Raw genomic sequence first — 18,979 nt, 5'->3', positions numbered from 1 at the left:
CCTCGGGACTTCATACTTCTGTCCTCTCTTCCCCTCAACACATAATAAATGCAACAATTATTGGCCAATACAGGGAATAGCAATTAACATATAAATGAAAACAAGGTTTTACTTATGTTTCTATTGTGAAGGAAAATAATTTACTGGCTTAAGAAACAACCAACCTATCACCCTATGCCTAAATTAAATATCAGCCCAAAAAATCATTGACTGAATTTAGCTTTTTGCTTTGAAATACAAAAAGTTAAGGGTGAAATGCAAGCACTTCTATGGATCTGTGATTGTATCAATGTGGATAATCTCTTCAACAATGAAGATCATACTCATCCTCGACTTCATAAAGTCTGGGTTTTGTCCATGTCCTTTTGTAAATCAGGCACCTGGGGTCTACAAAATGCAATGGAGTACCCTCCTTTAGAAATTTCAACATTTCATATAGAACAGTGAATGATCTTTTACTCTCACTATATAACTTACCTCTTTTTTTAAGCCATACATTTCTATGAAAATATCCTTTCAGCCATTTCTCCTTTGTAATTTCCTTTTCTGTAATATGATGTAGACTTATGAAGCCACTGTGTGCCTTTTGGCTGATTCTCAATCTCAATTTTTCAGGGATTATGGTAGTCTACAATTTCCAAGCATATATCACTGGATGAATTAATATTAGTGTTAAAAAAGATGGGCCCTTGTTTCATGGAGAAATGGAGTCATTAAAAATATAACAATATCCCATAGCAAATGCAGCCCACTTTCCTACTTCTTTTCAGTTCCATTTAAAATGTCAGTCCAAGATATGTGTATATGCTTACACATATACACATATATGTATATGTGTATATATACACAGATGTACATATGTATTTGTGTATATGTGTATATATATACATACCAGTTTTATTCTCAGCTAACATAGGAGAAGCTTTAAGGCTATTTTTTTGCTCTAAAGAATCAAATCCTTTTATATTGTCAGCAAAAAAGAAACTCTGTGGGTTTCTATGCCTTCTATACCTTGGTCTCTATGCCTTTTAATAAATTATGTGGCTATAAAAATATAGACTGCTATAGAATATCATTTGAAAATGTCTTACTATTCCCATCTCATGTTTCCCTAAAGGCCCTAAAATCCATGCCAGCTTGATTGTCTTAAAAACAGAATTAAAATCAATTTTCAATTTTACAATTCCCCTCTTTGATTCTTGGGAGGCCATTGCTCCCCCCCAATTAATCACAGCCCTATTAAAGTTACAAATCAAGGTGTAGTAAAAATCATGTATATCTATCACCCCATAATGTTTAGTAAAGCTAAAGTAATGATCACAGAAAAAGTGCTCTGAAAAAAGAGCTAGTATTTCTGCTTATTCTAATGGTGGCAAAATCAATAGAGAATGCTAGGCCAGTAGTCAGGAAGCCCTCAGTTCAAATCCAGTTCCAGACACTAAATAACTGTAAGTCACTTAATCTCTGGTTGTCTCAGTTTCCTCAACTGTTATAAAAATCAAACAGATCTCCTAGGGGTTATGTGAGGATCATATGAAATGATATTTGTAAAGTACTAAGCACAGTGTCTGGTCCATAGTAGATACTTAATAAATACTTCTTTCCCCTTCCGTCCTTCTTTCCTCCCTCCTTCCTTTCTCCTTCCTTCCTTCCTTCCTTCCTTCCTTCCTTCCTTCCTTCCTTCCTTCCTTCCTTCCTTCCTTCCTTCCTTCCATTTTTCCTTCCTTCTTTCTTCTTATCCTTCTTCCATAAAGGATTTTCTCAAAGCATGTGTAGATTATTCTCATAAAATCGTATAGATATGGGAAAGTAGGCATATGAATCAGTAATAAATGCTATTTTTGAGATAATTTTTTTGAGGGGGGATAATCTCTAGCATCTTTTTTCTAAGGCTTTTTTAACTTCTCTTTCAGACACCTTGAAAATCAATCTCTTAATGCCCTTTTAATTCTATCACTTTCAGCATGGACCTACATTCTTTACATACTTAGTTCATTTCAGATATTCTTGCTATCATTATTCAGAAATTCTTGCTATCATTGTTTCTTTTAGCACCATTTCTCATGCAGCACATCTAGGACTGTGATGGAATCAATCTAAATGTCTGGTTCCATCTCATTGATAGTAAAAAGAGTTTATTACAAAATTTTTAGAGACATTTTTTAATTTTCTATTTGTAGTCCTCCTTCCAGTTTTATCCTTAGATACCTTGAGGTTGGTTTTACTTTGTTAAGTCCCTTGCCAAGCTTTCTAAAAACTTGTTTTTCTCCCTGGTTATTTTTTCAGTTTTATGAACTTATTGTTCATAATCTTCCATCATATTTTAAATGAGCTTAAATTATCAAGCAATCTTGCTCCTGGCTGCCATATCTCTCCAGTTGGGAAGGAGGTAAAGTATTCACTGGCTAAAGTATTTTCTAGCCTCTTTTGGTCTTATTATAACGAATAATTTACATTGATTAAATTTCTTTAGAAACCAGTTATTATCTGTGTAATGTCCATTTTCTTATCCATTTCCAATTTCCCACTAATAGCTTTTTAAAATAGGTCAGGCTGGACATTTAATTATATTCCATATTTTATTCTCATGTTTTATTCTTTCTTCTTGATTTATATTAATTTTGGTCTTTGCTTGTTAAATTTGGTGGTCTGACTGAACAAGGACAGATAATTTGGCAATGACTTTCATGTCAGCATTTCTATATGACACCAGTAAAATCTACCTAGAAGAGATAGCGAAATGCCATTTAAAATGACTACAAATTGTTTTTCCTTTTGAGCATGCAATAAATTCAGCACACAGCTTTCAAAATTGTCCTGCTTTTCTGTTTTCTTCTGGCTTTCTGCTCTTTCCTGTGTACTCTTTAAAGTTTTATTATTATGATCCAGCAAAGGAAACAAAGAAGGAAAGTTCAGGTAAGTAAGAAGAGAATCACAAGAGAATAGTGTCACAAAAACCTAAAGACTGTCTCAGATAAGAAAAGTGATTGACAGTGTCAAAGGTGGTAAAAACAACAAGAAGGATAAGGATTTGAAAAGGCCATTGGATTTGGCAATTAAGAAATAAATAACTTTGAAGAGGGCAGTTTTGGTCCATTAGGGATTTAGAATGTAGAGAGTTAAAAACAGTGAGAAGAAAGGATGTAGAGGAAACTATTATATGGGATGCAAGTTTTTTTTCTTTTTTTTTGGAGGGGGGAAGGCAGGGTAATTGAGGTTAAGTGACTTGCCCAAGGTCACACAGTAAGTATGTCAAGTGTCTGAGGCAGAATTTGAACTCAGGTCCTCTTGACTCCAGGGCTGGTGCTCTACTCACTGTGCCACCTCGCTGTCCCATATGGGATACTAGTTAACAGGGGTGGGCAGGTCAAGTGAGAGTTTTTTGAGGGTGAAGAAGATATTGTAGGTGGTTGGGAAGCAGCCAATAGACAAGGAGAGACTGAAGATAAGTGAGAGAGTGGGGTTGATAGAGGGGGCAATCTACTAGAAAAGATGAGGTGGAACGGGATTACTTGCACATGCAAAGGAGTTCATCTGGACAAGGAGAAATGCCACTTTATTATGTGAGACAAGGGTGAAGGAGATCATGGCAGAAGACAACTGGGTAATGTGAGATGAAGAGGACAGAAGAAGGAGCTCTCTGTGGATGACAACAATATTTTCAGTGATATATGAAACAAAGTTCTCAGTTGAGAGATGGGGAACCATGGGAGGTTTAAGAAGAGATGAAAAGGTTTGGAAAAAACACTGTGGTGAGTGAGAATGAACTAATTAGGGGCAACAAAGGGATTGCCTTGTAATAGTAAGGTTCTGTAATGTAAATTTGTAGTGAGAATGAACTAATTAGGGGCAACAAAGGGATTGCCTTGTAATAGTAAGGTTCTGTAATGTAAATTTGTAGTGGACCCAGTCAGCATGGTTTTGTGAGTTTTCTCCAGCTTTGTTCAGTAACATATGTTGCAATGCAGGCAGTGGATGGTGAGAATGATACAAGGCTGAGGCTTGGAGGGCAAGATTGACAATATAATAAGGAGGGAATGAACTCAAGAGAAAGAGGACAGTATAGAGTTGAATTGGTTCATGAAGTGGTCAAGATGGAAAAAGGAGGAGAGTGTTAAAGCAGGGGCAGTAACCTGAGAAAAAACTGTAGGTGTACAGTATATAAAGGTATATGTCAGTATACAGAATAAGAATTCTCTAAAGAGCAGCCTAGTTGGGAGTGAGAAGCAAACTGAAAGTTGAAAAGGGAAAAATGTTTAAGACAAAATGTCAACTTCACAGTTCTTCCTAGAACCACTTAATGCATTTGGAAATTGGTCTTCTAATATTATGAAACTATTGCCTCTTTATTTTGGAGATTGAATTTGTTTTGAAGTCTAATTTTTGAATTTCAGAAACCTGTCAATAGAGTTGAGTACAATGCTATGATTAGTTTAGAAAAGGAGTCTTTCTTTGGGGGGGGTGGTATTTTGGAAATATAACCAGTGATTATTAAAACTGATTTAGCTTTGAGAAATTAACACTCTATTGATACCAATTTACTGTATTCATTTATTCTAAAGGAGCTATGCCTAAGAGGGAATGAAGTATTTGATTATATTTTTATTCTAATTAAATGAGTAGTTTACAATATCTACATGGTATGAAGTAGATTGAACTAGATGATCTCTAAGGATCCTTCTGAAGGTAAATAGATGGTATAGTTGCTGGGGAAATGGACCTGAAGTTAGTAAGACCTAAGTTTAAATCCAGCCTTACATACTTATTAGACCCTGGGTCTAATAATAAGTCTTTTAATCTGTCTGCCTTGGTTTCCTCGTCTATAAAATGAAGACGATAATAGCAGCAACTTCTAGGGTTATTGTGAGGATAAAATAAGACATCTGTAAAGCACCTTGCAAACCTTAAAGTGCTGTATCAATGTGTGAGGCAAATACAGTGAACAATGTTGATACCATATTATTTAAGTTAAAGCACATATCCTTCCTTTTTGTTAACGAATGATAAGTTATAAAATTGCAAAGTGGCATGTGTTATAAATTGTCAGCATTGTCAGGTGGTTTTGCTTGTTGTACTTTGGTGGGGAGGAAATTGTTGGGTTTTTGTTATGATATGCCTGTAGTCAAGGTAAAATGTATCAATTAAAACTAAAAAAAATAAGGGTAGATACATTAGAATAAATAACATTTTATGAGTCTATGAGTAATAGATAATGTGGTATCAGAAATTCAGCATTACTCATATACACACATACATGCATATTATATATATATATATATAAACATTTTGGAGACTAAGATCAACTTGGAAATGCATCACAAACATAATTAATTATAATAAATTTTAAAAGGAACAACATGGTTACATTAGCAATAATGTATAGTTTATGATTCAACTCTCCATACCTTAAGGGCCCAATACTCAGAACATCTACAGGAAAAATGTCTGTTTATGTACTCATGAAAGTTATAACCCATGGCTAAATCAGGTTATAAGTTCTACAGTAGCATGAAAAAACACATATTAGAAGAATGTTACAAAGAGGCAAACTGATAGTAGAGATTTAAAAAAAATCATGTTGCAATACAATTCGCTTTAAGTATAAAGGTCAGGTTGTTTACCTCTTTTTCCCTGGAGAGAGATCAAAATGGGAAGAAAGGGAGTACAATTGATGATTTAATAACTTTCATTTTCAAAATGTCAGGTCTATAAAGAATTAAAAAGGTACAAAGAAACACCATTTATTTCATTTTAAAAATATTCATATGGAAGTCAGTTTTTAAAACTCTGAAACTAAGATTAAAATAAAGTGTTCCTAACTTTTAGAAAGCACTACTGCTTGGTTCAAGAGAGGTTTGGGTATTGTGCCATTCTGTTTTTCTTTTATCCTTATATCAGACATTTGGTCTGGGATCAGGTTCATATTCAATGGAGCCTATCTCTAATTAGGAGGATTAGCCTCTTTCTCACAGTCACTGACTCATTAAAATCTCACTCCTGCTTCCTGGGGACACTGTTACTTTGGGGCTCCAGTCAAAGGCTCACCTGAAAAGGGGCAGTAAGAAAGATGTATGCAATGTGCAAATGTGAATCAGGCATAGGAAAAGTCATTTATTCCTAAGTAGAAGGCAATGATGACCATAAAAAGAATCATAATGCACACCAACAGAATGATTTATAGAGAATTCGATTAACAGCTTATAAGTATTAGTAAAATCAACTGATAGGATGATACCCTGGCATCTATGGGATATAATATAGTCTGCAGTACTATAATTGGCCATTTTTACACTGCCCTCTCTTATACTGTCTGAAGAGTCCTCTGGTGAAAGCTTCCTGTCATAGTAGCTAAAATGGGATAGTCCTTTCTTTCTTTGGGGTAACGTGGTATAGTCCTTTCATGCTGCCTTCATGACAAACAATGATGTTCCCATTGCAGCTGAAGACTTCCAGACCTTTTTAAATTCACAAGGTCACCTATATGAGGAAAAGACACCCAAAGCCATGCCAGGTGTTGGTTTGCTTATGCAGGACATATGGCCATCATCACATGGAGCTAAGGGACAGATAGAACAGCTCCCTTTCCCCTACCCTACTCTCTAGTCACTGCTCAGAATAGCCCTTATGTATCAAAGTTGGAAGGTGAGAGAAGTGAGTTGCTCATTTAAGATACTCACTGAATTCCAAATGAGAAGGCAATTAGGAAACTCTTCATCCTTTCCCATTATAGGCCCTGGAGTCATTAGCTGTTTTAGCTAGGTAGACAGATTTCCCATGAGGGAGAACCCATTACTTACCAAGGAAGCCCATTCCACCTTTTTATATCATTTTTATATCATTTATATCATTATATTTGCCTCTTTATACTTTCTACCCATTGCTACTAGTTCTGCTGTATTGGGCCAGGCAGAAGAAATTTAAAGATTTCTTCAAATACTTGAAGAGAGCCATTGTATTGACATTCAGGCTTTTCTTTCCCAGGCTAACTCCAGTTCTTTCAACCAATGCTCATGTAGCACATTTTTGAGGCCCTTTGGCATTCTAGCTGAATTTCTCCATTTTCCCAGTGTGTCAATGTCCTTACTGTATCTAGTTCTTGGGATGGAACACAATATTACAGATGTGACAGGATCTTTTGACCTTGTTATCCACCATGTTAGCCTTGTTATTAGCAAATTTGTCACCTATGCTTTCTTTCCAGTCAATGTAGAAAATCCTGAACACAGAGATATAAGGAATCTCCAGCAAAAATTAGAAATCAAGTAATCAAAAAGCATTTATTAAGCACCTATTATATGCCAAGCACTGTATTAGGTGCTGGAGATACAAAAACAAAGAATGAAATAGCCCTACTATAAGGTAACAGTCTACCTAATGGGGGTGAAAACAGTGCATATATAAATATTTACAGACTAAGTATAAAGATAACAATTACAGGATAGTTAGTGATGGAGGGCACTAGCAGTTGGGGGAATCAGGAAGGGACTCATGTGACAGGTGGTGCTTAAGCTATGTCTTAAAAAAAAAGAGGTGACTAGAATGCATTCCATATATGAGAGATAGCCAAAGCACAGAGATGTGGGAAGATGTCACAAGCCAGCAAGAGAGGGAAGGCCACTATGGCTGGATCACAGAGTTTTGTGACGGGAATACTATACAATGAGGCTGGAAAGATATATTGAGCCAGTTTAAGAAGGGCTAAACCAAACAGCAGAATTTAGCTGCTATCTTTGAGTCAATAGGAAGTCAGTTGAGTTTTTTAGGCAGAGGGGTGATTTTGTCAGATTTTCTCTCAAGGAAAATAATTTTGGCATTTTTGCAGATGATAGAGAGGAATGAGGAGAGATGAGTTGAGAGATCAATTAGGAGGTCATTTCAGGAGTCTAGGCAAGAGGTGATGAGGGCTGGAAGTAAGGTGGTAACTGTGTTAATTGAGAGGAGTGATCAAATGTGTGAGATGTGGAAGGAGAAACAAAAAGATTTGGCAACTGAGTGAATCTATATGGGGTGAGGGAGAACGAGTTAAATGACTTGTCTATAACTATTCACATTGGGATATCAACCCAGGTCTTCTGACTTATGATATAGTAATTTTCAATATAATATGCTGCTGGTCCTCTACTATAAGACTTGCCTTGTTAAAGTACGGAGACTTTTGAAATCTAAGGGATATATTACTCTGCAAAAAAAAAATAAAATGATCTTCTTATGTTAAGTATATTTATGAGTATCACTGAGAGAATTAAAGAGATAATTCTGATATGGCAAAAAGTTCTCAGTGCCTTATTTCCCTAAATAGGCTTCAATAAGCTGGTTTGTGAAAAGTCACAAACATTTCTCTCCAAAAATTTAAGAAATAAGAGAGGATGGAGAGAGGGTTTTGAAAAATTTATTGTCCAATATCAATGCCTCAATTTTAACTGAAATGGACAATGTACTTTTCAGGCATAAAACTTATTTCTTCTTCCAAAGAAGTTATGAGAAAAACATTTTAGATAATGCCGAAGAAATTGTAGGTAGTGATCGGTGTAAATTTTTTAATGCTTTCTTTAAAATTCTTTCTCTTAAAGAACTATGGAGTCTGAATGTAGATTGAAGCAGACTATCTTCTCTTTTTTATTGTAGGTTTTTCTTTCTTGTGGTTTTTCACTTTTGTTCTGATTCTTCTTTCACAACATGACTAATGTGGAAATATATTTAATATGATTGTACACATTATCACCTATATCAGATTGCTTGCCATCTTGGGTAGTGGAGAGGGGGAGGGAGAAAAAATTTTGGAACTCAAAATCTTATAAAAGTGAATTTTGAAAACTATCTTTACATATAATTGGAAAAAATAAAATATTATTAAGTGGAAAAAATTCTTTCTCTTTAACCTTATATATTGATACATATTAATGGTCTGGACACAAAATGTAGTTTTGTGTTTATTAGTTACCTTAAGAAGAGTAGATTATTTTACTGTGATCTCATTCACTTTTCTTGGAAGAGTACTTGTTTTTCTCATACAAAACATCACTATTTCTCTTCAGTCTCTGTTATTTTGTCTTTAGCATTTTGTTTTCTTAGACCGGTTGTTAGAAATGTTAGGGCAGCATGCAAACCTTAAACACTTCAGAATATATTCTCAATAAAGCTATTCTCAGTGGCTCAGTAACCCTCAAGGGAGAAAAAACAAGGTAACGGCTATTTTTTTTTTTTAGAAAATAGAAGAGAAGGTGAAGTTGGAAGAAGCACTATTACTGATATCAACAGAAACAGAAAGTCTTATTCTCCAGTGCTGGATCAGTTATCTTCAATCAACCAATCAACATTATTAATCAAATGCCTATAATGTGCCAGGTGTTATGTTAGGTTCTAGGGTATAAGAAAAAAAAACAAAAAAAGAGACTCTCAAAGAGCTCACATTCTCCTGGGTGAGATACCACGCACAGAAGAGTAAATGAAAGAAATGCACAAAATAAAAAGCAATTTCATAAGGTGGAACACTAACACCTGGGGGAATCAGATAAGGCTTCTGGTTCCTACAAGAACACTTTAACTGCAACATAGAGAGAGCTAGGGGTTCCAAGAGCAAAATTTAGGGCTAAGAGCATTCCAAACATTCAGGAAAGCTGATGTAAAGGTAAAAGGGAGGGAATAATAATGACAGAGAGAGAGAGAGAGAGAGAGAGAGAGAGAGAGAGGGAGAGAGAGAGAGAGAGGGGCGGGGAGAGGGAGAGAGAGAGAGGGAGAGAGAAAGAGGGAGAGAGAGAGAGAGAGGAGGGGGGAGAGGGAGAGAGAGAGAGAGAGCTTCAAGATTTTCAAAGTGCTCTACAAACAAGATCTTACTCGTTTCTTACAATAGCTTGGAGGCAGGTACTATTATCATTCCTATTTTTCAGATGAGGAATACGAGACAGCAGTTAAGTGATGTGTCTAAGGTCACACAGTTAATAATTGTCTGTACTGAGAAGTAACAATCAGCCTGGAAAGAGTTAGGCTGGAGCCAGGTTATGTTGGATTGTAGATGTGGAAAAGAGGAGTTTACATTTTATCCTACAAGTAAGGGAGAGCCCCTGAAGCTTGTTGAGCACAATAGGAACATTGTCAGAACAGCACTGCAAGTATATCCATTTGGCAGCTAGGTGGAATACTGGAGAAGGGAGAGACTGGGTGGAGGAAAACTGGTTTGAGGCTATTAGAGTTATCCAGGTAGGAGTTGATGGGGCCAGAACTTGGGTTATAGAAAGAAACTGACAGATCCAAAGGCTGTTGAGAAGGTGAAATTGATAAGATTTGGCAACTGATTATATATGGGGGGAGGGGCATAAATGAGAGTGAAGCTTCAAGGAGATTTCTAGGTTGTTAACTTAGGTGATGAGATGAATGGAAGTTCCCTTTTCATAAATTGGGAAATTAGGTCAGTTTGTACATGTTGAGTAGAAGAAGCCCACATTCATATTAGACATATCCATTAGGGAGTTAGAGTTGTGAAGATGAGTTCAGGAGAGAGACTAGGGCTAAATCACAGTTTTTGGAGTTCTCTGAATAGAGATGACAACTGAACTCATTTGAATTGATGAGATGAGATAATATGAAAAAGAGGGGTACAAAGAGAGAAAGACAGAGAGAGAGGCAGAGACAGACACACAGAGACAGAGACAGAGCGGAAAGGTCTCAGGTAAGTCTTGGGGTATACTTATGCATTGGGGTTGGGGAATGGGTGTTGAATTTATAAAGGAGATCAAGAAGGTTCATTAAGAAAAAAAAATAGGAAGAAAACCATGACAGAGCAGTGTCATGAAACCCCAGGAAGGAGAAACGGTCCAGTAGGATAGGGGTGGTAAACAGTGTCAAACATTACAGACAGTCAAGAAGTATGATAACTGAGCAATAAAACAAAATTATTTGTGACCTTGGAGAAAGCAATTTCCCTCCACTGGTGGGACCAGAATCTGTATTTTGAGGTTTGAAAAGTGAATAAAAGATGAGAAATTAGAGACAGTTATTTTTTCTAAGAGTCTGTCCGTGAAAGAGGAGAGATAAATGCTAGAGTGGATAGGATAGCCTTTAACTTTAATAGTTTTATAGATCTGTGATTCAATCAGTGTGGATCCTCCTATAAAAACTCAGGTTTACTTTTGCACTTCAGAGAGAAATAAAAGTGCAGCTTTAGTAGAAGGCTATTACGATAGAAGATGGTGTTTGGCAACGATACCCAGTTGGGCTCAAGACTAGAGCTACCCAAGTTACAGAATGTGGAAGCTGGAAGGTACTTGTCAACCTCCAAGAATTTGGTCTAAGAAAGACAAACAAATTAGGTTGTCTGAGTCCATGTTTTATTTCTCTCAAAGCCAGCAGCATGCATCTCCATGGAGCTATAGTGTTGAAACTTAGCTCCCTTTGGGGTTAGGGTACACAGTTTATATGTCCTTCGAAGAGTAGGTGTTCCTAAGGGGTACCAATCAACTCTGGTTAACACCCTTGGAGGTGGGCTATATTAAAATGGGGGTCTTGAGGTGACTTCAGTCACCTAAATCTTGGTCAAAGAGATATCGATTTCCATATAACCTGTCTTGAAAATAGGGAGAATCAACATTTTCCCAGATCTGTCTGAGCAAACACAAGGAGCAAGAATACATCCATTAGTCCAAACTTAGAGTTTCTTTTACTGTCTGATTAGATCTTGGCCTGGGTAAATCTTTAAGAAAGAGTTCCCACACTGGTTAGTTTCTCCATAAGAAAGTAGAAAAGGAGAAAAACCTTGGTAAGAATCTATCTCCACCTAAGCCTGAGGAGAACAAAATAGGCCTTCCTACCTTAGAGTAAGTTACTTCTGAGCTCAGGTTGGGGTTTGACCAAGATAAGGAGACTAGTGATCTCATTATCAGGAATCTAAGAAAATCATAACTTAAAGTCAGGACTTTGAAAGAAGGGGGCTGGGGAGAAGCTCTGAATCTCTAAGATATTGGTTATTAATAATAATTTTTCTCAGACTTTAGAGGCCATCCAGTCCACGTATTTGGGGCTTCCCATGGAGAAATTCTTCTTCAGAATGAGACAAAGAGTTCAGAAAAAGGTTTATCCAGGGTTTGGGAACCAGGAAGCAATTACACAAATTGTTGCCTTCTTCTTAAATGCCACGCTTTAATAGCAATATTTCAAAATTTTAAACTGAAATTAAATTTCTTTCTCTCAATCATATTTAAACAAAACTGTCATGCTTTCATGGCTAGTGACATTTACTTCACCTTTGTTAGTCTCTTCAAAGTAATTATGAAAGGACCATGAAGACTTCTAATATATATTTGCTCAATTCTCTTCACAGCTTTGATTGACATTTGAACAAAGAGTAGCTGCAGCATCAAAACCTCTGAATCATTTTGTTAGCTCAGGGATTTTATCTAGCACAGCCTACTCTTTTCCTTCTTTCTGCACTACTACTCCATAGTCTTTTCCTCCATTTTCTGTTTACTTAATATAGGTTAGTTACTAGTATAAGTTAACTTCACTATAGCACCATTATAAGATTGTAAGAATTTGCTTCCCCAAATTAAAAAAAAGTCAATAATTGGTGTAAGATCCAAGATTGGGCTAACCTGCCTGACTCAAGGGCTCTACCAGAATCATAGAATCTTAGACTTGGCTTTGCTTTCAAATTCTACTGGAGCAGGAATTCCAGTGATGACATCCTTGACAAATAGTCATTCAGGTTTTGTTTGAATACTTCCAATGGCTGGGAACTCACTCTCTTAAGAGGCAGCCTACTTTACTTTTGTATAGCTTTGATTGTTAGGAAATTCTTCGTTATAATGAGCAGAAGTCTCCTTATCTGTAACTATTACCTATTGGCCTAGTTATGCCTTTTGTTATCAAGTGGTTCAAATCCAATCTCTTTTCCACATGTCAACCTTCAACCTGTTGAGGATGGTTGCCAATTATCAACCAACTTTTTATCCCTTATGTAACCAGAATGGCCTTTGTTTTCTTTGAGTGACTCAGCTTACCTCATTGAGCCTCTGGACGCTGTGGCTTGCTCTTCTGGGGCAGGAAGTCCAGTGACCATGCCAGGAATCAGAACTTCCTGTGTGATGAGTCATGGGGCTGGCTGAGGGGAGGTGTTAGCTCCAGAGCCGCGCCCTATTGGGTGTTAACCTGGTCTACGCTAGGGGGAGGGGCCAGCTCAAGAACCAATTGGCTCTGGTCATTCAGGCGGCGCTTGATGAGGTCAAAAACTCTATAAGAGGGGAGAGGACAGCTTGAAGAGCTCTTTTTCCTTTTCCGGTTGGCACAGCAGCAGCAGGAGAGCGTGACTCTGGGCCAGCCCTTGCTCTCGGGCGGACCCCAGATGTTGGTAACTATGAATTGTATTGAGTCAGTCTGTTGATATTTGTAACTTGTTTATATTTTGGTTTTGAGGTTCGGGGTACTGGTTTGTTTTCCCCTGATCTAAATGAATGTTTTGAACCTCAGGGTGCTAGCTTTTTTCCCCTGAAGTACGTGAATGAATCTGTATTTGGTATGTCTCTTGATGCTTGTCTGTATGCTCCCCTGAACTAACTTAATGCTAACTGAATGCTGGCATTTTTCCCCTGAACTAAATGAATGTTGTCTGTATGCTAACTGAATGCTGGATTAAAGTAAGCTGGTCAACCCCTTCACCGTGCTTTCCTTGTTTAAGCAGATAAAAAGAATCTGTGCTTTCCCAGCTTCCCGGCAGCCTCCTGGGTGCATCTTATGCCCCCACAGAAGCTGCTAGCTGGGTTGTTAAAACATATGGCGTAGTCTTGGTCAGGATCTGGCTTTAACAAGAGAGCATGGTGTTTTGGGGTGCTGGGTTGGTTGAATGCTTCCCTGTTTTTGGACTGCTCTTTGTACTTGAGGTGGCTATGGTTCTATGGAGCCTCAGGAGCAAGGAAAACAGGCAGGTGGAAGTGCTGGGCGAGGATTCCCAGAGGCCCAGAGCAGGAGATAATCCCTTCCTCCCAGGGTTTAAGCTGATAAGCCTGGCCCCGGAGGACTGTGCTGAAAGGGCCAATTTCTTGAGATTATATTGTACATGGAGTTTTGAAACAAGAGCAAAAGGGTCTTGCTCCATTGATAGAATAAAGTTGGGAGCTAAGGTATGGGTAAAACGGAAGCCAGATGAAGTCATACTCGGAGGGAAGGTGGCCTCATGTGATTAACAGAGGAAAGCTTGTACATCTGGGGAAAGGCTGGGAGGACAATCCTAGTCTCCATCTAGGGTGGGATTCTCTTGGCTTCCTCAGCATGTTCCTTTTGAAAAGAAACATTTCCCACCTGAGTTTGGCTCTAGGATACATCTTAACCCTTCTCTTCTCCAGGACAAAAATCCTCCCATTTGTTCATCTGATTCTCTTATGTCATGGTTTCCAGGCTTTTCATCCTACTGAATTCTCCTCTGGACCTGTTCTAAAGTGTCTCGGGCCTTTCTGAAATGTGGTGCCTAGAACTGAACACTACTTGAAATGTGGTTTGACTGAACACAATGTTCTAAATGTGGCAGCTAGGTGGTGCATTGTAGGATAAAGTGCTGGGCTTGGAGTCAGGAAGACCAGAGTTCAAATCTAGCCTCAGATACTTAATAGCTGTGTTTTTCTGGACAAGTCATTTAACCTCTGTTTGCCTTAGTTTTCTCTTCTGCATAATGAGGATAATAATAGGACCTACCTCCCAGGGTTGTTGTGAGGATCAAATGAAATAATATTTGTAAAGCATTTATTGTAGTACCTGGATCATAGTAGGTGCCGTATAAAAGCTAAATTATGATGATGATGATGATGATGACCATAGCCCAGCAACACTATCATTTCCATTTCTCTGTACACTGTAACTATTAATGCAGCCCAGGATTGGTTTAGTTTTTTTAGCTGTCATATCATATTGTTGATGCACATTAAGGTGTCAGATCATTAAAACTACTAAATATCCAAGTGAAGTATTTCTGAGTCATGTCTCTTTTATTTGCACAGTTGACATTGGGCTTTATTTTTATCCCTCTTATGTTTCATCTTATTAGATTTGAGCCCATCATTCTTTATTGTCTAATATGTCTTTTTCTATCACTTTTGTGAAAATCTGATAATCATAGCATATACCTTTTCATCTAATTGACTGATAGAATGCTGAACACAGGCCTAAAGGCATATCCCTGGGGGTGTTCCACTAAGGACCTCTCTTCAGAATGACCTGGTTATTTTTGAGGTCTTATCATTCAACAAATTAAATTTCCTATAACTAAGGCCATATATCTCCATATTAACTGTAATTATATCATAAGAAATTTTCACAGATCACAAAATCTCAGAGATGAAAGTGATGTCAAAGGTCATCCAGTACCCATACCTAATATATACCTCTATGCTATTCCTAACAAATGCTCACCTATTATTTGCTTGAAGACCTCAAGCATGGGAGAACCCACTTCTTCTTGAGGCAGCCCATTCCACTTTTAGATAATTAGTAAGTTTTTTTTCTTATATTAGGGCTAATCTGCCATTTCAATATTTCCACCAAACTTATTTTTTTGAAATGATACCATAAGAATTTGTGTCATAAAGCTGGTACACCATCTTCCCTGAGTTGTCATCAAATATATCAATTGTTCAAGGCTCATGAGGGGTGAAAGTAGCAAAATTGGGGTCGGGCCATTCACCCAACAAAATGAAGTCATAATGAATCTGTCATATTGCCTTGATGGACATGAGGTGCTGAAAGTGGAGCTGAGGGTATTGAATGAAATGTTAGGGATAGGTCCTTTGGGAAACAGAGTAAACCCTGTACTCAGCTTCCACTCTGATGGTCTGTGGTCAGGAGTCTAGCCCAATTTAGGCTAGTACACTGACAGCATAATGTAGTGCCAATTTGATACAGTGACTACAGCTGGTATAAACATGCTGATGTAGTTCTGAATAGCAAAATATAACAGACACCAGAAAGCTAAATCCCAACACCAGAAAGCCAAATCCATCATAGCAACAAAGGAGTCTATACACATTCTCAATGGAGGGGGCACTGTCGTCCTCAAACTTTCACTCTGTTAGGGCCTTCCCACAAATGAACACCCTCAAGCAAAATCACTCCCTGGCTCTCACTCACATTAGCTGCTGCTCTGTCTGTCTGTCTGTCTGTCTCTCTCTCTCCCAGCTCTGACTGCCCTGTCTAACTTTCTCTCAGCTCTGCTCCATCCTTCCTGTACCACCCCTTCCTGCTCCACCTATTCGCCAAGCTCCTCCCACCACAGGCTTATGTGACTCAGACTTCCATATGAGTCTACAACAATATAACAAGGATAATACAAAATAAGCACATAAAACAATATCTTAGGGTGGCGCTTGAGCAGAAGCACCCCATCATTCCCCCCTCAACAAATGGGGCCCAAAGTCCCTTGGGGTAAGGGGTGAAGGTCTCTTCTTCTATAGCTAATTCCTGCTGAAATTGGATGTAGAGCTGTCCTTGCTCAAAGAGGTCCCATTCGAGGGGTCAGTTCTTTTAGCTGGCATTCAGAGTATAGGCAATGCCAGGTCCAGGGGTGACACAGCACAGTCTTGGACAGGAGGTGACATTCAGTTCGAGTGGTCAAGCATCTACAGGTGGAGGGCACCAAACCTGTAGGAAACACATCTAACAAACAAGTTGAAAAGCCAAAAAAAAAAAAATAAGGGGACAACAACCAGAAGCAGGGTAAATATGGGCTCAGCCATGCTTCTGGAGTCCATGAACTCACTAAAACTATATTAACTCCCATCTTCTTTACTGCTGTATTTCTTTAATCTGATCTGGGGCTTGGCCAATTTCCTTTTCTCCCTGAAGGTGTGACAAACTTGGATACAATGATTGAGGAGCATCTGTAGGGGCAGTTCTTACTTCTCTATTCAGTCTAATATTAAGCCCTTTTTCTAGGTACATCTTCTATAGGTCATCAGTTGGAATACCATATATTCTTCCAAAATCTATCTTTGCTCTCAATAGAGCAGCAAATAATTCCTTCCCGGTTAATCTATTCTGATGTTGAATCCACTGGTTATTTACCCTTCTCTTGAGGAAATTTATCTTTTCCCCATTCCCCTAAGTCATTTAACTGTAAAATCTTATCTAGCACCTCCCTGTGGTGATAATGTGATTAAAGATCTTTCCCTCCCATTCAATAGCTCTCAGGTGGGGCCAGTTAAGAAAGTCCTGATTAGAGGCAGGTCTACACCTTTGTGATGCCAATCAGTGATTAAAGATTTTTCCGCTGCCCTTTTGCTAAGTAGATGCTAAGCCTCAGGCCTACACCCCTTTACTGATTAGGTATGAAGCCCTAGGGCCCTAAAAAGAGTATATACACCCAGAATGTAGCCATTGAGAACTGAGAACTCAGAATCCAGCCCAAGGAGGGGAAGTAAGAACTCAGAGGTGCAGAAAGAGTGCAGAGTTGAGAGTGGAAACCAGAGAGCTGTAGAGACCAGAGAACTGAGAGGGGAGAGAACATGAGCAAGTAGACAATTAGGATTCATGAGTGCTTATGGGGAGGCCCCAGCAGGGGGGAAGGTTACAGGATGACTTGGCTCCTTGCTATAATACTGTGTTATAATTTCCTTATTGCTACATTGAGGTGGGCTTACCGGTTTTGTAATATAATTACTACTATATCGAATTGGAGTTATTGGTCTTGGGGTCTAATCCTTTGGTGTCTAAATAATTGTTATACTTCTTTTGCCTTCTACCTAGAGAGTTTTTCATACTTTATGATTCCAGACCATACAGGCATGTTCATGGTCATCCTTGAGGTCATAAATCTTGCCTTACTGATACACTCCGAAAGAAGGTACCCTATTTCCCCAATTAGTAGAGTCAGAATTAGGTGCTTATAAAGCAGGAGGAGCTGTCTTCACTATGATATTTCTATGAGAAACTACAAAAGAGGTACCATGATATGCATCTGCATTTCTCATCATAATTGCAGTCTTTATTATTACCTCTTCTTTTCACTTTCACATACATTCTCTAAGCAAGTATCTGGGTCTATCTCTACTAGGTCACATAGAGTTGGTAGCATACTGTCTGCTGCATCTTTTTGCAGCTAAAGCTAACAGATTAGTTGCATTGTTACCTCCTTGCATATGGTAATCCCTAAAAGCTTGCTGTATAAAAGGATTCTGACTAATACCTATGAATTTCAAACAATCTGTGTTAGATATCCCTACTTCTCTGGCCCCTTCATCACTGATTCTCACCATCCAAGATACTAATTCTCCCATTTTTTTTTTTTTTTGGTGAATCGACTCAAAATATCTGTGACCTCTTGCTGAGTAAAATCCTCAATTATTTCCCTAAACACTGTGTGCCCCCTTTGGTTCTCTGGTGTTTGGGCCCCAATCCAGCCCAGCCTGTGCAAGGGCTGCATGCACCTTCCTCTTGTTACTTTTTTGCTTATTTTTTCTGAACTAAATTCACAGCTGCTTTTTCTTCTACCACATGAGAATTTCTAGCTTGCTCTTCTAAAGGAAAGCTCGAGTGCTGTAGCACAGAAATCTTCTGATGCAAACCAGCTAACTCCTTTTTCATTTGAACTCTTTCCTCTAGTAATTTGTCTCTGCTTTTACACATAATATGATAATTTGTTAACAAGGCCCAGCCTCTCCTACACACCCCTGCCAGTTCTTTCCCTGGTTCTACTGGTATTCTTTTCGAACATCTTTTTAAATCTCTGGGTCCTCCCTTCTATAGCCTCAATTCCCAGTTTTCACAGAGCCCTGTGCTTTTAGCCCATTCTCTTGCTAGGGAGGAATAAAGTAAATGCTCCCATCCTGGGATATCCATTTCCTTCCCTAAAGCCTTCCTGACTCCAAGTAGAGGTCTGATATTTCATGATCCCATCCTTGTCACCAAATGTAGTGCAATGTCATACTCACAGTGGCTACAACTGCTATGAATATGCTGGTGTAGTTCTGAATTGCAAAATATAACAGACTCTCTTCATTGAAGGTGA

The 18,979-nt window shown here is 38.2% G+C and overlaps 1 pseudogene; it reads left to right on the top strand.

Moving 5' to 3' along the window:
* The first annotated feature begins 11,183 nt into the window (after positions 1–11,183).
* The window catches only part of LOC118837570, a 133,392-nt pseudogene continuing 125,596 nt past the window's right edge, over positions 11,184–18,979 (top strand).

This window comes from Trichosurus vulpecula, chromosome 1 (assembly GCF_011100635.1).
Source record: "Trichosurus vulpecula isolate mTriVul1 chromosome 1, mTriVul1.pri, whole genome shotgun sequence".
In the NCBI taxonomy this organism is placed as follows: Eukaryota; Metazoa; Chordata; class Mammalia; order Diprotodontia; family Phalangeridae; genus Trichosurus; species Trichosurus vulpecula.
The sequence above is the reverse complement of the archived record's forward strand: the minus strand, read 5'-3'. Positions and strand labels throughout refer to the sequence as shown.